Raw genomic sequence first — 20,389 nt, forward strand, 5'->3', positions numbered from 1 at the left:
TGTACAGTGTAAACTAGAGATTGTGCTCCCATGAAATGGGTATCAGCCTACTCAGTGACACTCACAGAACTATGGGGCGGCAGGGTAACCTAGTGGTTAGGGCGTTGGACTAGTTGGACCGGAAGGTTGCCAGTTCAAACCCCGAGCTGACAAGGTGCAAATCTGTCGTTCTGTCCCTGAACAGGCAGTTAATCCACTGTTCCTAGACCAGTTAACCCACTGTTCCTAGGCCGTCATTGAAAATAAGAATTTGTTTTTAACTGACTTGCCTGGTAAAATAAAATAAAATGAAATAAATGTACAGTTTACAGACATATTAGCATCTTAGCTCTTATTGTGCCCCTCCGTGCAATTCACTTCCCTTCATTGAATGGCACTCTGTTGTTTCATCGCCCCCAACTGAAAATTATTTCTACCTAAAGATTTTGTGGCATAGAGAAAGTTAAGCTATCAAGCAGGGGATGTGAGATAAATAATACTGAGACTTCCTACAAGCAACAAAAGATCAAGAAATATCAGCGAGACACAGAGGACTACCAGCTCAACCAGGTGTACGCATGGGAAGGCTCAAGGACGGGAACACCGAGAGTCCAACGTTCGGCAGGCACCACTGACCGGGGGACGCAGAAACACAGCAGCGGGAGGACATGGAAACGTAGACACAGAGGTATCCACTGAGAGCTAATTACCTACTGACAGCAGCACAACAAGGATCCACGAAAGAAAATAAACGATGTGGGAGAGACAAACGGTCAAAAAGGGGACCAGGAACACAGGCCATGGACACGGAGCTATAGCAGGTCGCGGTAATTAACCTCTCCAAAAAAAGAGCTTACTGACGCGCAAGTCTGTCTTATCTAAGGGCCTCTCTTTTGTACCTACATGTACAGACCAAACAATGTGATACTAAAGTAGATCTGTTTAAATTATTTTGCAAGATTAAATTTATATGGAAAATAAACGGACAGAAATACTCTATAACAGATGGACAGCTTCCAAACTGAGCCATTAAAAACAGGACTTCCAAGATGCCAGTTCTTCAGACTGCGCCGTATATGCCACTCCAGAGAGGACTACATTGAAAAGGGAAGCGGAGATGCGCAATAGGTTTCTAAGAAGTGGCTACTCTCCATAAAGTGTGGATGGAGCTTTTCATTTGGCATCGGGGAAAACACGAGATGAACTGCTACAACAAAAAAAAGACCCACTAGATCTAAAGAACACTGTGTAATGTTCACAACCACATATACTTTGACCTCGCGAAAAGTGGAGGATGCGGTCAAGAAACACTGACATGTTTTATCATCGGACCCAGCCTGCTGAATTTAAGAATCCACCACTTATTGAATATAGGAGAGGTCGCAATATACTCGATACATTTGTCCAACTGCCAGCCACAAAAGAAAATCAGCCAGGCTCTTTTACACCCTCTTCCGAATGGCAGATTAACATGCAGAGTGTTGCGCACAGTGCAACAACATGAAGAGTGAATATTTCTACCACCCACATACAGGAAAACGGTTCAAAATAATGACATTATTACGTGCTCCACCACCCATGTTATCTACATTATTAAATGTCCATGTGCGCTGTGCTATGTAGGTAAAACCTCTCGTTCTCTCAAACAGAGAATATGCGAACATAAATTAAATTAGGAGAAACGACAGGGATTATCCAGTCGCAGTACATTTTAATGACCTAAACATAATTCTACTTCTACGATAATTCTACGATTTTGTGCCATAGAGAACGTCTAGATATCAGACAGGGGAGGTGATATAAATAATAATCTGGGAAAAAGAGCATGTTTTGGGATTTTCACCATCCAGATATTATTCCCTAAAGGTCTTAATGATGAAATGCCTATATATGTTATGTTGTAAATGTGAACATGCATTATGCATTATGCCCCTATTCCAGATTACTCTGACGTTTTTCTTGATTTAGAATTTTGAAAACTTGCTTGGTAGGTCGAAGTCCTCATTGTGGTTTAACAGAAGTGTTTAATACGTTTTATGCACACACTTTATTTTAATGTTGATGAAATTCATGGATCGGATGTGGGTGGGGCTAGGGCTATATAAGGGTGCTCATTTAAGAAACGTACAAAAGCTCTGACTATGGCCATACATAAAGCTTATTAAAGAGCAGTGATACCATCAAGAGCAGTGATACTATTAAAGATCAGTGATACTATCAAGAGCAGTGATACTATCAAGAGCAGTGATACTATCAAGAGCAGTGATACCATCAAGAGCAGTGATACTATCAAGAGCAGTGATACTATCAAGAGCAGTGATACCATCAAGAGCAGTGATACCATCAAGAGCAGTGATACTATAATGAGCAGTGATACTATTAAAGAGCAGTGATACTATCAAGAGCAGTGATACTATCAAGAGCAGTGATACCATCAAGAGCAGTGATACTATAATGAGCAGTGATACTATTAAAGAGCAGTGATACTATCAAGAGCAGTGATACTATCAAGAGCAGTGATACCATCAAGAGCAGTGATACTATAATGAGCAGTGATACTATAAAGAGCAGTGATACTATAAAGAGCAGTGATACTATAAAGAGCAGTGATACTATAATGAGCAGTGATACTATTAAAGAGCAGTGATACCATCAAGAGCAGTGATACTATAATGAGCAGTGATACTATAAAGAGCAGTGATACTATTAAAGAGCAGTGATACCATCAAGAGCAGTGATACTATAAAGAGCAGTGATACTATAAAGAGCAGTGATACCATCAAGAGCAGTGATACTATAAAGAGCAGTGATACTATAAAGAGCAGTGATACCATCAAGAGCAGTGATACTATAAAGAGCAGTGATACTATAAAGAGCAGTGATACTATAAAGAGCAGTGATACTATAAAGAGCAGTGATACTATAATGAGCAGTGATACTATTAAAGAGCAGTGATACTATAATGAGCAGTGATACTATTAAAGAGCAGTGATACTATCAAGAGCAGTGATACTATCAAGAGCAGTGATACTATAATGAGCAGTGATACTATTAAAGAGCAGTGATACTATCAAGAGCAGTGATACCATCAAGAGCAGTGATACTATAAAGAGCAGTGATACTATAAAGAGCAGTGATACCATCAAGAGCAGTGATACTATAAAGAGCAGTGATACCATCAAGAGCAGTGATACTATAAAGAGCAGTGATACCATCAAGAGCAGTGATACTATAAAGAGCAGTGATACTATAAAGAGCAGTGATACTATAAAGAGCAGTGATACTATAAAGAGCAGTGATACTATAAAGAGCAGTGATACTATAAAGAGCAGTGATACTATCAAGACCAGTGATACCATCAAGAGCAGTGATACCATCAAGAGCAGTGATACTATCAAGAGCAGTGATACCATCAAGAGCAGTGATACCATCAAGAGCAGTGATACCATCAAGAGCAGTGATACCATCAAGAGCAGTGATACTATCAAGAGCAGTGATACCATCAAGAGCAGTGATACTATCAAGAGCAGTGATACCATCAAGAGCAGTGATACCATCAAGAGCAGTGATACCATCAAGAGCAGTGATACTATCAAGAGCAGTGATACCATCAAGAGCAGTGATACCATCAAGAGCAGTGATACTATCAAGAGCAGTGATACTATCAAGAGCAGTGATACCATCAAGAGCAGTGATACTATCAAGAGCAGTGATACTATCAAGAGCAGTGATACTATCAAGATCAGTGATACTATCAAGAGCAGTGATACTATTAAAGATCAGTGATACTATCAAGAGCAGTGTGTGGGTTTCTTATTTTTTCACATTTTAGTCAACTGTTACCATGCACCGAGAAAAAGATAGCTCAGATATGCGAGTGCCTTTTGAATTTTGAACTACCTTTTAATATGAAATCTTAAAAGCCTGATTGATTTACAGTGGGGCAAAAAAGTATTTAGTCAGCAACCAATTGTGCAAGTTCTCCCACTTAAAAAGATGAGAGAGGCCTGTAATTTTCATCATAGGTACACTTCAACTATGACAGACAAAATTAGAAAAATAAAATCCAGAAAATCACATTGTAGGATTTTTTATGAATTTATTTCCTAATTATGGTGGAAAATAAGTATTTGGTCACCTACAAACAAGCAAGATTTCTGGTTCTCACAGACCTGTAACTTCTTCTTTAAGAGGCTCCTCTGTCCACCACTCGTTACCTGTATTAATGGCACCTGTTTGAACTTGTTATCAGTATAAAAGACACCTGTCCACAACCTCAAACAGTCACACTCCAAACTCCACTATGGCCAAGACCAAAGAGCTGTCAAAGGACACCAGGAACAAAATTGTAGACCTGCACCGGGCAGGGAAGACTGCATCTGCAATAGGTAAGCAGCTTAGTTTGAAGAAAAAGATCTGCATGGAGGAATGGGCCAAAATACCAGCAACAGTGTGTGAAAACCTTGTGAAGACTTACAGAAAACGTTTGACCTCTGTCATTGCCAACAAAGGGTATATAACAAAGTATTGAGATCAACTTTTGTTATTGACCAAATACTTATTTTCCACCATCATTTGCAAATAAATTCATTAAAAATCCTACAGTGTGATTTTCTGTTTTTTTTCTCATTTTGTCTGTCATAGTTGAAGTGTACCTATGATGAAAATTACAGGCCTCTCTCATCTTTTTAAGTAGGAGAACTTGCACAATTGGTGGCTGACTAACTATTTTTTTGCCCCACTGTGTATATATATAAATATATATATTGATTGCAATTATTCCTGAATGAGTGAGCGTTCATGTGCAAAGGATTAGCATTTCAATTGTTATAATTATCAACTGTGTGTTGTTTTATCTCAAGTCGACCCCCACTTCCCTTTTGTACACCAAGCCGCGATGCCGGTTTATCCCACTAGGGAAGCTCCGCTATTATTTCCTTGTAACCATCTACTGTTTGTGTGATGCATTTCTGTGAATTACTTACAATTAGTAAATAAATTATTTTTAATAATATGCAAATTGATTGGGCTTCTACAATGAGACAATATGAACTTTTTCCACATTAACTTCGATTAAGCAAAGCTCTCAGGTTAATTTAAAGTTTAATTCCCAGATAAGCTATACAGGTTTGATTATTCATTACATTTGATCAATCAGTAAAATCTGCTTTTGCAAAGCACAATCAATCAGTCCCGCCTCCAGTGGGAATCCCATATGGCTTTGACCCGAGGGGAAAGTGTACCATAGTGGTAAATGTACCTGACATTATCTTTATGATAATCCAGCAATCTCAATAACTTGGGTATCGTCGTCTCATTCAATATATGGATTTAAATTGTCGAACATATCTTTCTAGGTTCTTCCAATTAAACGAGACATCTTAAACTTTGCAATAGTAACCCAGATGAACCAACTTCCCAGGTTAATTATAAAGTTTAATTCCCAGATAGCCTATCCAGGTATGATTAATCATTATCATTGATTAATTAAATTTTGCTTTTGCAAATTCATTCATGTCCAACTCCCACAGTACTGTACAGTACTGATGGTTCATTAACGTCTATACATAGATCTTTGCAGCTCCCAACATATTCCAAAACCAAACTTTGGAAAATTAGGGAAAAACATTTTTCCTTTCAAATGTTCTAATAAAGATATTTGTATTTATTTTTGCAGTAAAGATGGTGATGCTACTATTATACACATTTACAATAGGCCTGTAGATACACTAATGCATACATCCTAATGATGTATAGATACTGTATATTAGTTTAATAGCAGGACACCGTAAAGTTCAATATTCAACTGAAGAGTATGAATTCGGCTCTTTGAGAAGGTTTGAATCCCAAACAACCTGCCCACACATTGTTTGCAGTACAATAGACCAACGTAGTTGCTGTAGTAGGTCAAAGTTGTGTGCTGGAAAACCTTAGTAGAGCCCGATAGAGAAGGCACTCGGCTTCGCACTCCCTACTTCTAACTTAGTCATTTTTCTTTTTTTCAATATCAATGGTTATTGAACCTGCTGATTTGTCCTTGTCTTTTGGCTGGCTCCTCAAGAAATGCTGGCGACCATGACAGAAGCCAAACATGAGTTGGCGTGGGGGTGTGGTTTGATTTGGTTGTTTCTTGAATCCCAAGTGCCAGGTCTCTCTCCATTCAGAGACATCAGTATCAAGCCTATCTGTCAGAGTGCCAGGTCTCTCTCCATTCAGAGACATCAGTTTCAAGCCTGCCTGTCAAGAGTGCCAGGTCTCTCTCCATTCAGAGACATCAGTATCAAGCCTATCTGTCAGAGTGCCAGGTCTCTCTCCATTCAGAGACATCAGTATCAAGCCTGCCTGTCAAGAGTGCCAGGTCTCTCTCCATTCAGAGACATCAGTTTCAAGCCTGCCTGTCAAGAGTGCCAGGTCTCTCTCCATTCAGAGACATCAGTATCAAGCCTATCTGTCAGAGTGCCAGGTCTCTCTCCATTCAGAGACATCAGTATCAAGCCTGCCTGTCAAGAGTGCCAGGTCTCTCTCCATTCAGAGACATCAGTATCAAGCCTATCTGTCAGAGTGCCAGGTCTCTCTCCATTCAGAGACATCAGTTTCAAGCCTGCCTGTCAAGAGTGCCAGGTCTCTCTCCATTCAGAGACATCAGTATCAAGCCTGCCTGTCAAGAGTGCCAGGTCTCTCTCCATTCAGAGACATCAGTATCAAGCCTATCTGTCAGAGTGCCAGGTCTCTCTCCATTCAGAGACATCAGTATCAAGCCTATCTGTCAGAGTGCCAGGTCTCTCTCCATTCAGAGACATCAGTATCAAGCCTATCTGTCAGAGTGCCAGGTCTCTCTCCATTCAGAGACATCAGTATCAAGCCTGCCTGTCAAGAGTGCCAGGTCTCTCTCCATTCAGAGACATCAGTATCAAGCCTATCTGTCAGAGTGCCAGGTCTCTCTCCATTCAGAGACATCAGTATCAAGCCTATCTGTCAGAGTGCCAGGTCTCTCTCCATTCAGAGACATCAGTATCAAGCCTATCTGTCAAGAGTGCCAGGTCTCTCTCCATTCAGAGACATCAGTATCAAGCCTATCTGTCAAGAGTGCCAGGTCTCTCTCCATTCAGAGACATCAGTATCAAGCCTGCCTGTCAAGAGTGCCAGGTCTCTCTCCATTCAGAGACATCAGTATCAAGCCTGCCTGTCAAGAGTGCCAGGTCTCTCTCCATTCAGAGACATCAGTATCAAGCCTGCCTGTCAAGAGTGCCAGGTCTCTCTCCATTCAGAGACATCAGTATCAAGCCTGCCTGTCAAGAGTGCCAGGTCTCTCTCCATTCAGAGACATCAGTATCAAGCCTGCCTGTCAAGAGTGCCAGGTCTCTCTCCATTCAGAGACATCAGTATCAAGCCTGCCTGTCAAGAGTGCCAGGTCTCTCTCCATTCAGAGACATCAGTATCAAGCCTGCCTGTCAAGAGTGCCAGGTCTCTCTCCATTCAGAGACATCAGTATCAAGCCTATCTGTCAGAGTGCCAGGTCTCTCTCCATTCAGAGACATCAGTATCAAGCCTATCTGTCAGAGTGCCAGGTCTCTCTCCATTCAGAGACATCAGTATCAAGCCTGCCTGTCAAGAGTGCCAGGTCTCTCTCCATTCAGAGACATCAGTATCAAGCCTGCCTGTCAAGAGTGCCAGGTCTCTCTCCATTCAGAGACATCAGTATCAAGCCTGCCTGTCAAGAGTGCCAGGTCTCTCTCCATTCAGAGACATCAGTATCAAGCCTGCCTGTCAAGAGTGCCAGGTCTCTCTCCATTCAGAGACATCAGTATCAAGCCTATCTGTCAGAGTGCCAGGTCTCTCTCCATTCAGAGACATCAGTATCAAGCCTATCTGTCAGAGTGCCAGGTCTCTCTCCATTCAGAGACATCAGTATCAAGCCTGCCTGTCAAGAGTGCCAGGTCTCTCTCCATTCAGAGACATCAGTATCAAGCCTATCTGTCAGAGTGCCAGGTCTCTCTCCATTCAGAGACATCAGTATCAAGCCTGCCTGTCAAGAGTGCCAGGTCTCTCTCCATTCAGAGACATCAGTATCAAGCCTATCTGTCAGAGTGCCAGGTCTCTCTCCATTCAGAGACATCAGTTTCAAGCCTATCTGTCAGAGTGCCAGGTCTCTCTCCATTCAGAGACATCAGTATCAAGCCTATCTGTCAGAGTGCCAGGTCTCTCTCCATTCAGAGACATCAGTATCAAGCCTGCCTGTCAGAGTGCCAGGTCTCTCTCCATTCAGAGACATCAGTATCAAGCCTGCCTGTCAGAGTGCCAGGTCTCTCTCCATTCAGAGACATCAGTATCAAGCCTATCTGTCAGAGTGCCAGGTCTCTCTCCATTCAGAGACATCAGTATCAAGCCTATCTGTCAGAGTGCCAGGTCTCTCTCCATTCAGAGACATCAGTATCAAGCCTATCTGTCAGAGTGCCAGGTCTCTCTCCATTCAGAGACATCAGTTTCAAGCTCGTCAGACAGTCTGAACTTCATCACATCATCTTGCAAGTCTCCATGTGCTGGCTCAATACATGTTTCTGTGAACACATACACACATAGTCACTGTTCTATTACCAATGGCAGTTAGGATAGGTGAAATCTGACACACAAACAGGTACTATGTTGAAGATTGAACAGGTCAGATAAAAACCTACCCGATTATGATCTCCCCATCGACGACCCTTGGTGAGGCTGGAGGTGAAGTCTTTGGCCAGAGCCCCATTGATGGGTATATCAGTGTAGATCAGCTCCTGGCCCCTCATTAAAAGAGACCGGTTCAGTCACAAACACACAGATGATGCTGATGATTGCCCCCTTGCTGGTTCTCTCTATTCTGCAGGTTTGGCTGCGAACTTGACATCTCTCGAACAACTACAGCAGGCAATCTTATGAGATTGTGACTGGGAGGTATAATAGACAGCCAAGTGGTCAATTGCATTTTGTTGTATAGAAATAACTAAGCTATCTGCTAATGCACTTCACAGCCAAAATGACTCTACTAGTTGTATCTCCTTGGCTTGGGAATTTATCAAACCAGGTTTTTTTTTAATACAACTGTTCAAATATACACAACCAGATACATAACCATCAGTCTACGGTCTAGCTACCATTTTACTCACCACCACTGCACTGGGGACCGATGAACTCCAACCGTCCTATTCTGCACGATAGGGTCCAAACCGTAGTTGGTCAATATGTATAGGGCTTTTCATTTGGGGGCGATGAAACAACAGAGCCCCATTTAATGGGGCGGCAGGGGTAGCCTAGTGGTTAGAGTGTTGGACTAGTAACCGGAAGGTTGCAAGTTCAAACCCCCGAGCTGACATCTGTCGTTCTGCCTCTGAACAGGCAGTTAACCCACTGTTCTTAGGCTGTCATTGAAAATAAGAATTTGACTTGCCTAGTTAAATAAAGGTATTAAAAAAAGGGTAGTGAAGTGGAGGGAGGGGCACAATAGGAGCTAAGATGCTAATATGTGTGTAAACTGTACATAGTTCTGTGAGTGTCACTGAATAGGCTGATACCCAGTTCATGGGAGTGCAATCTCTACACTGTACAGTCCAATCTGTATGTTCAATATGCACATTAGGCTGTGTAGTGAACTGATTTCTCACAAAGTCCTGCAGCTAAAATGCTAGAATTTGTGTAAACTCTACACAGTTGTGTCCTGTGAGTGTCACTGAGGAGATATCCCCTTTCATGGGGACACAATCCATAGGATAGGCTGTGAAATCATGTGACCCTTAAGAACCAATGAGGTTGTCTACAGTGGGATGTCATCCGTTTTATTGTTTTACTTTCACTTTCATTTTGCTGTGTTAGTATGCACTTTGAGAAACTACCTGGACTTCATTTTACTTTCTGGGAAATCATGTGACCCTTAAGAACCAATGAGGTTGTATCTGAGATGTGATTAGGCACTGTGTAACAGATTCAGAATAAACGGTATGATTTCCCAGAATGGACCATCAAAACGTTTCACTTTCATTTTGCTTTACATGAAAGGTGATAGACTCAAGCTGTAGACCTATACTGCTCTGTGACCCTGACTCAAGCTGTAGACCTATACTGCTCTGTGACCCTGACTCAAGCTGTAGTCCTATACTGCTCTGTGACCCTGACTCAAGCTGTAGACCTATACTGCTCTGTGACCCTGACTCAAGCTGTAGACCTATACTGCTCTGTGACCCTGACTCAAGCTGTAGACCTATACTGCTCTGTGACCCTGACTCAAGCTGTAGACCTATACTGCTCTGTGACCCTGACTCAAGCTGTAGACCTATACTGCTCTGTGACCCTGACTCAAGCTGTAGTCCTATACTGCTCTGTGACCCTGACTCAAGCTGTAGACCTATACTGCTCTGTGACCCTGACTCAAGCTGTAGACCTATACTGCTCTGTGACCCTGACTCAAGCTGTAGACCTATACTGCTCTGTGACCCTGACTCAGGCTGTAGACCTATACTGCTCTGTGACCCTGAGTCAAGCTGTAGACCTATACTGCTCTGTGACCCTGACTCAAGCTGTAGACCTATACTGCTCTGTGACCCTGACTCAAGCTGTAGACCTATACTGCTCTGTGACCCTGAGTCAAGCTGTAGACCTATACTGCTCTGTGACCCTGACTCAAGCTGTAGACCTATACTGCTCTGTGACCCTGACTCAAGCTGTAGACCTATACTGCTCTGTGACCCTGACTCAAGCTGTAGACCTATACTGCTCTGTGACCCTGACTCAAGCTGTAGACCTATACTGCTCTGTGACCCTGACTCAACACACAGCCTGCTTGTCTGAAAGTGTCAACGATTTCCAAGTAAGTGTGCATTTAAATGGACAAGATCAGGGTTTCTTAAACTATAGGTCGGGATCCAAAGTGGGCCGTGAGCGAGTGAGAGGTGAGTCGCAAGTTATATAAAATAAATATATAATCGCACACTATTTCTTCCTAATTTGAGTCGCTGGAGGATGATTTGGGTCATGGGATGACGGTCAGTTTCTAATTTGGGTCTCTAGCTGAAAAAGTTTATGAACCCCTAAGAATCCTTAACTCTGTTCAGTTCCATTGAAGGTGGTGTTGTTATCATCTAAGGCAGGGTTAACTCAATCTACATTGAAAGGACTAAAACCAAATGAAACTGTAGAAATAATGGACCACGTTTATTCCAGTGATTTCCAGTACTTAAGTAAAACTACTTTAAAATAGTACTTTAGTCGCTGTTTGGGTATCTGTACTTCACTATTTATATTTGTATACTTTTACTTTTACTTCACAACATTCCTAAAGAAAATAATGTACTTTCTACTCCATACATTTTACCTGACAACCCAAAAGTACTCGTTATGTTTTGAAAGCTTGGCAGGACAGGAAAATGGTCCAATTCGCGCACTTATCAAGACAACACATGGTCCTCCCTTCTGCCTCTGATCTGGGGGACTCACTAAACAGACATGCATTTTTTGTAAATTATGTCTGAGTGTTGGAGTGTGACCCTGGCTATCCATACATTTAAAAACAAGAAAATGGTTGTATCTGCTTTGCTTAAAATAAGGAATTTTAAATTATTCATACTCTACTTTTACTTTTGATACTTAAGTATATACAGAACCAAATTCTTTTAGACTTTACTTAAGTAGGACAATGGGGTACTTTTCCCACCTCTGGTGCATTCCAAACAGTGGGGCGGGGCGGTCGGTGGAGGAGTTCATTTATTTTTATTAACTCAGTCTGGCTTTCAACTTATTATTGCATATTGTAATAGTAGAATAATATTGGAGAGTGCATCACCAGTTTTACTCTTCTCATGGCAGTCATTTTATACCTTAGAGAGCCAGTTATAACTTGTCATCATATAACTATTTATAACTTGTCAGAAAATGTCCAGATAAACTAGCCCATGTACTGAACATTGGTATTTTTTTTAAATCTGAGAAAGTATTTTCTGAACAAGAGAGCTGAGGTCTGTTTTCAATTATTAAAGGCACTTCTTTAGAATAATCGCAGATCTGTAATACTTAACAATGAGATCTGATTGGTCCAATGCTGTACATTTTATTATTGGTAATTGGGGGAATTGCTTGCCAACCTTTTGGGTAACAATTTCTTTGAACATGTCATAAAGGTTCATAACACATGTCATAAAGGTTCATAACACATGTCATAAAGGTTCATAACACATGTCATAAACGGACATAAATATGTCATGATCGTGTTATGACAAAGATATTGCTGTATTTTCTAGCCTTATGACAGCTTATGACAGCTCACACCCACCCACAGCCTGATACCTTATAATGCAGAATAATAGTGGACCTATTACGATGTTATGATAGGGTTATGACAGTGTTATGATGCAGAACATTTGATGTCTGTCTGAAATTCAGTGAAACCCATTGCCCTTTTATAAGCCTTGTTATTATAGTCACGCCCATATTAGGTTTTGATCGGCCAATGCATGTTAAAGTGAGTCTTCAAGGGCATATGTAAATGAGCGGTCTGGCAAATCCAATACAGTACAACACATTACTGAGTACCAATCATTTTTAAGCATAGTGGTGGCTGCATCATGTTATGTGTATTCTTGTAATCGTTAAGGACTGGGGAGTTTTTCAGGAAAAAAAGAAACGGAATAGAACTAAGCACAGGCAAAATCCTAGAGGAAAATCTGGTTTAGTCTCATTTCTATCTGTAGAAAAGTTTGTGGTCATACGCACATCCTTAAACATAGGTGCTGGGCTAATACAGAATACTAGTATTGAACAGGAATACTAGTATTGAACAGGAATACTGGTATTGAACAGGAAGGCCCGCCCACTGCTCCCAATTCACCGCTTTCTTGACTACGTTTCGATTCGAAACGGATCTTCGTCAGGTCAAAAACTTCCCAAAACACATTTCATCTCACATGACCATTGAGGACATGACGCATGGTGGGTGCAAAAAAACAGTTGTATATCTATAAATACAGTGCCTTGCGAAAGTATTTGGCCCCCTTGAACTTTGCGACCTTTTGCCACATTTCAGGCTTCAAACATAAAGATATAAAACTGTATTTTTTTGTGAAGAATCAACAACAAGTTGGACACAATCATGAAGTGGAACGACATTTATTGGACATTTCAAACTTTTTTAACAAATCAAAAACTGAAAAATTGGGCGAAAACATAAAAACATAAAGCCAAATCTACACTGGAGTTGTTTACCAAGAAGACAGTGAATGTCCTTGAGTGGATGAGTTACGTTTTTTGACTGAAATCTATGGCAAGACCTGAAAAGGGTTATCTAACAATGATCAACAATCAATTCAACAGAGCGTGACAGATTTTGGAAAGATTAATCGGCAATTCAGGTGTGGAAAGCTCTCAGAGACTTACCCAGAAAGACTCACAAATTTAATCGCTGCCAAAGGTGCATCTACAAAGTATTCAAATAAAATAACATTTTATTAGTCACGTGTGCCTGAATACAACAGTGAAATGCGTACTTACGAGCCCCTAACCAACAACGCAGTTAACAAAAATACGGATAAGAATAAGAAATAAACGTAACAAGTGGTTAAAGAGCAGCAGTAAAATAACAATGTGGAGGCTATATACAGGGTGTTACGGTACAGAGTCAATGTGGAGGCTATATACAGGGTGTTACGGTACAGAGTCAATGTGGAGGCTATATACAGGGTATTACGGTACAGAGTCAATGTGGAGGCTATATACAGGGTATTACGGTACAGAGTCAATGTGGAGGATATATACAGGGTATTACGGTACAGAGTCAATGTGGAGGCTATATACAGGGTATTACGGTACAGAGTCAATGTGGAGGCTATATACAGGGTGTTACGGTACAGAGTCAATGTGGAGGCTATATACAGGGTATTACGGTACAGAGTCAATGTGGAGGCTATATAAAGGGTATTACGGTACAGACTCAATGTGGAGGCTATATACAGGGTATTACGGTACAGAGTCAATGTGGAGGCTATATACAGGGTGTTACGGTATAGAGTCGATGTGGAGGCTATATACAGGGTGTTACGGTACAGAGTCAATGTGGAGGCTATATACAGGGGGTACAGGTACAGAGTCAATGTGGAGGCTATATACAGGGGGTACAGGTACAGAGTCAATGTGGAGGCTATATACAGGGTATTACGGTACAGAGTCAATGTGGAGGCTATATACAGGGTGTTACGGTACAGAGTCAATGTGGAGGATATATACAGGGTATTACGGTACAGAGTCAATGTGGAGGATATATACAGGGTGTTACGGTACAGAGTCAATGTGGAGGCTATATACAGGGGGTACCAGTACAGAGTCAATGTGGAGGCTATATACAGGGTGTTACGGTACAGAGTCAATGTGGAGGCTATATACAGGGTATTACGGTACAGAGTCAATGTGGAGGCAATATACAGGGTGTTACGGTACAAAGTCAATGTGGAGGCTATATACAGGGTATTACGGTACAGAGTCAATGTGGAGGCTATATACAGGGTGTTACCGTACAGAGTCAATGTGGAGGCTATATACAGGGTATTACGGTACAGAGTCAATGTGGAGGCTATATACAGGGTGTTACGGTACAGAGTCAATGTGGAGGCTATATACAGGGGGTACTGGTACAGAGTCAATGTGGAGGCTATATACAGGAGGTACTGGTACAGAGTCAATGTGGAGACTATATACAGGGGGTATTGCTACAGAGTCAATGTGGAGGCTATATACAGGGGGTACTGGTACAGAGTCAATGTGGAGGCTATATACAGGGGGTACCGATACAGAGTCAATGTGGAGGCTATATACAGGGGGTACCGATACAGAGTCAATGTGGAGGCTATATACAGGGGGTACTGGTACAGAGTCAATGTGGAGGCTATATACAGGGTGTTACGGTACAGAGTCAATGTGGAGGATATATACAGGGGGTACTGGTACAGAGTCAATGTGGAGGCTATATACAGGGGGTACTGGTACAGAGTCAATGTGGAGGCTATATACAGGAAGTACCGGTACAGAGTCAATGTGGAGGCTATATACAGGGGGTACTGGTACAGAGTCAATGTGGAGGCTATATACAGGGTGTTACGGTACAGAGTCAATGTGGAGGCTATATACAGGGGGTACTGGTACAGAGTCAATGTGGAGGCTATATACAGGGGGTACTGGTACAGAGTCAATGTGGAGGCTATATACAGGGTGTTACGGTACAGAGTCAATGTGGAGGCTATATACAGGGGGTACTGGTACAGAGTCAATGTGGAGGCTATATACAGGAGGTACTGGTACAGAGTCAATGTGGAGACTATATACAGGGGGTATTGGTACAGAGTCAATGTGGAGGCTATATACAGGGGGTACTGGTACAGAGTCAATGTGGAGGCTATATACAGGGTGTACGGTACAGAGTCAATGTGGAGGATATATACAGGGGGTACTGGTACAGAGTCAATGTGGAGGCTATATACAGGGGGTACTGGTACAGAGTCAATGTGGAGGCTATATACAGGAAGTACCGGTACAGAGTCAATGTGGAGGCTATATACAGGGGGTACAGGTACAGAGTCAATGTGGAGGCTATATACAGGGTGTTACGGTACAGAGTCAATGTGGAGGCTATATACAGGGGGTACTGGTACAGAGTCAATGTGGAGGCTATATACAGGGGGTACTGGTACAGAGTCAATGTGGAGGCTATATACAGGGGGTACTGGTACAGAGTCAATGTGGAGGCTATATACAGGAGGTACTGGTACAGAGTCAATGTGGAGGATATATACAGGGGGTACTGGTACAGAGTCAATGTGGAGGCTATATACAGGGGGTACTGGTACAGAGTCAATGTGGAGGCTATATACAGGAGGTACTGGTACAGAGTCAATGTGGAGGCTATATACAGGGGGTACTGGTACAGAGTCAATGTGGAGGCTATATACAGGAGGTACTGGTACAGAGTCAATGTGGAGACTATATACAGGGGGTATTGGTACAGAGTCAATGTGGAGGCTATATACAGGGGGTACTGGTACAGAGTCAATGTGGAGGCTATATACAGGAGGTATTGGTACAGAGTCAATGTGGAGGCTATATACAGTGGGTATTGGTACAGAGTCAATGTGGAGACTATATACAGGGGGAACTGGTACTGTGTCAACGTGGAGGCTATATAAAGGGGGTACTGGTACAGAGTCAATGTGGAGACTATATACAGGGGGGTATTACGGTACAGAGTCAATGTGGAGGCTATATTCAGGGGGTACTGGTACAGAGTCAATGTGGAGGCTATATACAGGGTATTACGGTACAGAGTCAATGTGGAGACTATATACAGGGGGTATTGGTACAGAGTCAATGTGGAGGCTATATACAGGGGGTACTGGTACAGAGTCAATGTGGAGGCTATATACAGGGGGTACCGATACAGAGTCAATGTGGAGGCTATATACAGGGGGTACTGGTACAGAGTCAATGTGGAGGCTATATACAGGGTGTTACGGTACAGAGTCAATGTGGAGGCTATATACAGGGTGTTACGGTACAGAGTCAATGTGGAGGCTATATACAGGGGGTACTGGTACAGAGTCAATGTGGAGGCTATATACAGGAGGTACTGGTACAGAGTCAATGTGGAGACTATATACAGGGGGTATTGCTACAGAGTCAATGTGGAGGCTATATACAGGGGGTACTGGTACAGAGTCAATGTGGAGGCTATATACAGGGGGTACCGATACAGAGTCAATGTGGAGGCTATATACAGGGGGTACCGATACAGAGTCAATGTGGAGGCTATATACAGGGGGTACCGGTACAGAGTCAATTAGTGCCTTGCGGTTGGAGGCAGTAAAATAACAATAGCGAGACTATATACAGAGGGGTTATTTGAAAGGCTGGTCATGACTCACATCAACACCATTATCCCAGAAACCCTAGACCCACCCCAATTTGCATACCGCCCCAACAGATCCGCAGATGATGCAACCTCTATTTATGATGCAATCTCCATATTACCTCATCTAACCGGTGCCACTCCCGGTACAGAGTCAATGTGTAATGGCAGCAGTTAGTTAAGGTAATATGTACATGTAGGTAGAGTTATTAAAGTGACAATGCATAGATGATAACAACAGAGAGTAGCAGTGGTGTAAAAGAGGGGGGGGGGGGCAATGCAAATTGTCAGGGTATCCATTTGATTAGATGTTCAGGAGTCTTAAGGCTTGGGGGTTGAAGCTGTTCGGAAGCCTCTTGGACCTAAACTTGGCGCTCCAGTACCTCTTGCCGTGTGGTAGCAGAGAGAACAGTCTATGACTAGGGTGGTTAGAGTCTTTGACAATTTGTAAGGCCTTCCTCTGACACTGCCTGGTATAGAGGTCCTGGATTTCAGGAAGCTTGGCCCCAGTGATGTACTGGGCCGTTCATACTACACTCTGTAATGCCTTGCGGTCGGAGGCCAGACAGTTGCAATATCGGGCAGTGATACAAACAGTCAGGTGGCTCTTGATTGCGCAGCTGTAGAACATTTTGAGGATCTGAGGACCTATGCCAAATCTTTTCAGTCTCCTGAGGGGGAATAGGTATTGTTGTGCCCTCTTTCTGACTGTCTTGGTGTTCTTGGACCATGTTAGTTTGTTGGTGATGTGGACACCAAGGAACTTGAAGCTCTCAACCTGCACCTCTACAGCCCCATTGATGAGAATGGGGGCGTGCTCGGTCCTCTTTTTCCTGTAGTCCACAATCATCTCGTTTGTCTTGATCACGTTGGGGTAGAGGTCTTTGCCTGGCACCACACGTCCAGGTCTCTGACCTCCTCCCGATAGGCTGTCTCATCAATGTCGGTGATCAGGCATACATACCACTGTTGTGTCATCAGCAATCTTAATGATGGTGTTGGAGTTGTGCCTGGCCGTGCAGTCATGACTGAACAGGGAGTCCAGGAGGGGACTGAGCACGCACCCCTGAGGAACCACTGTGATGAGGATCAGCGTGGCGGATGTGTTGAACGCTGAGCTGTAGCCAATGAATAGCGTTCTCTGTCCGGGTGGGAAAGGGCAGCGTGGAGTGAAATAGAGATTGCATCATCTGCGGATCTGTTGGGGCGGTATGCAAATTGGGGCGGGTCTATGGTTTCTGGGATAATGGTGTTGATGTAAGCCATGACCGGCCTTTCAAAGCACTTCATGGCTACAGACGCGAGTGCAACAGGGCGGTAGTCATTTAGGCAGGTTACCTTAGTGTTCTTGGGCACAGGAACTATGGTGGTCTGTGTATTGCAGGGAGAGGTTGAAAATGTCAGTGAAGACACTTGTCAGTTGGTCAATGCACGCTCGCAGTACACGTCCTGGTAATCCGTCTGGCCCCGCGGCCTTGTGAATGTTGACCTGTTTAAAGGTCTTACTCACATCGGCTGAGGAGATTGTGATCACACAGTCTTCCGGAACAGCTAGTGCTCTCTCATGCATGTTTCAGTGTTATTTGCCTCGAAGCGAGCATAGAAGTAGTTTAGCTCCTCTGGTAGCCTCGTGTCACTGAGCAGCTCTCGACTGTGCTTCCCTTTGTAGTCTGTAATGGTTTTCAAGCCCTGCCACATCCGATGAGCATCAGAGCCGGTGAAGTACGATTCGATCTTAGTCCTGTATTGACGGTTTGCCTGTTTGATGGTTCGTCGGAGGGCATAGTGGGATTTCTTATACGCTTCCGGGTTAGAGTCCCTCTCTTTGAAAGCGTCAGCTCTAGCGTTTTAGCTCAGTGTGGATGTTGCCTGTTAATCGATGGCTTCTGGTTGGGGTACGTACGGTCACTGTGGGGATGACGTCATCGATCCAGACAATGACTGATGTGGTGTACTCCTCAATGCCATCAGAGGAATCCCAGAACATATTCCAGTCTGTGGTAGCAAAACATCTTGTAGCTTGTCATCTGCTTCATCTGATCATATTTTTATTGATTGAGTCACTGGTGCTTCCTGCTTTAATTTTTGCTTGTAAGCAGGAATCAGGGGAATATAATTATAGTCAGATTTGCCAAATGGAGGGCGTGGGAGAGCTTTGTATGCTTCTCTGTGTGTGGAGTAAAGTTGGTCCAGAGATTATTTCCCTCTGGTTGCACATGTAACATGCTGATAGAAATTTGGTAAAACGGATTTATGTTTCCCTGCATTAAAGTCCCCGGCTACTAGGGTGAGCATTTGGTTGTTTTCTAATGGCAGAATACAGCTCATTCAATGCAGTCTTAGTGCCAGCCTCTGTCTGTGGTGGTATGTAAAACAGCTACGAAAATACAGATGAAAACTCTCTAGGTAGATAGTGTGGTCTACAGCTTATCATGAGATACTCTACCTCAGGCAAGCAATAGCTGGAGACATCCTTCGATATCGTGCACCAGCTGTTATTTACAAAAATACATAGTCTGCGGCCTCTTGTCTTACCATTAGTGCCTTGCGGTTGGAGGCAGTAAAATAACAATAGCGAGACTATATACAGGGGGGTTATTTGAAAGGCTGGTCATGACTCACATCAACACCACACCACTGTTCTATCCTGCTGGTACAGCGTATAACCAGCCATCTGTATGTTGATAGTGTTGTTGTTCAGCCACGACTCCGTGAATCATAAGATATTACAGTTTTGAATGTCCCGTTTGTAGTTCAATCTTCCGCGTAGGTCATATATTTTATTGTACAAAGATTGCATGTTTGCTTGCAGAACAGAAGGAATAAGGGTTTATTGGATCGCCTACGAATTATCAGAAGGCAGCCCCGCTCTTTGGCCCCTTTTTCTCCTCCTTCTCTTCCGGCAAATCACAGGGACCTGGGCCTATTCCTGGGAGAGCAGTATATCATTCAGTAAAATCACAGGGATCTGGGCCTGTTCCTGGGAGAGCAGTGTATCATTCTGTAAAATCACAGGGATCTGGGCCTGTTCCTGGGAGAGCAGTATATCATTCTGTAAAATCACAGGGATCTGGGCCTGTTCCTGGGAGAGCAGTGTATCATTCAGTAAAATCACAAGGATCTGGGCCTGTTCCTGGGAGAGCAGTATATCATTCTGTAAAATCACAGGGATCTGGGCCTGTTCCTGGGAGAGCAGTATATAATTCTGTAAAATCACAGGGATCTGGGTCTGTTCCTGGGAGAGCAGTATATCATTCTGTAAAATCACAGGGATCTGGGCCTGTTCCTGGGAGAGCAGTATATCATTCTGTAAAATCACAGGGATCTGGGCCTGTTCCTGGGAGAGCAGTATATCATTCAGTAAAATCACAGGGATCTGGGCCTGTTCCTGGGAGAGCAGTATATCATTCTGTAAAATCACAGGGATCTGGGCCTGTTCCTGGGAGAGCAGTGTATCATTCTGTAAAATCACAGGGATCTGGGCCTGTTCCTGGGAGAGCAGTA

This window comes from Oncorhynchus mykiss, chromosome 3 (genome assembly GCF_013265735.2).
Source record: "Oncorhynchus mykiss isolate Arlee chromosome 3, USDA_OmykA_1.1, whole genome shotgun sequence".
Taxonomy (NCBI): domain Eukaryota; kingdom Metazoa; phylum Chordata; class Actinopteri; order Salmoniformes; family Salmonidae; genus Oncorhynchus; species Oncorhynchus mykiss.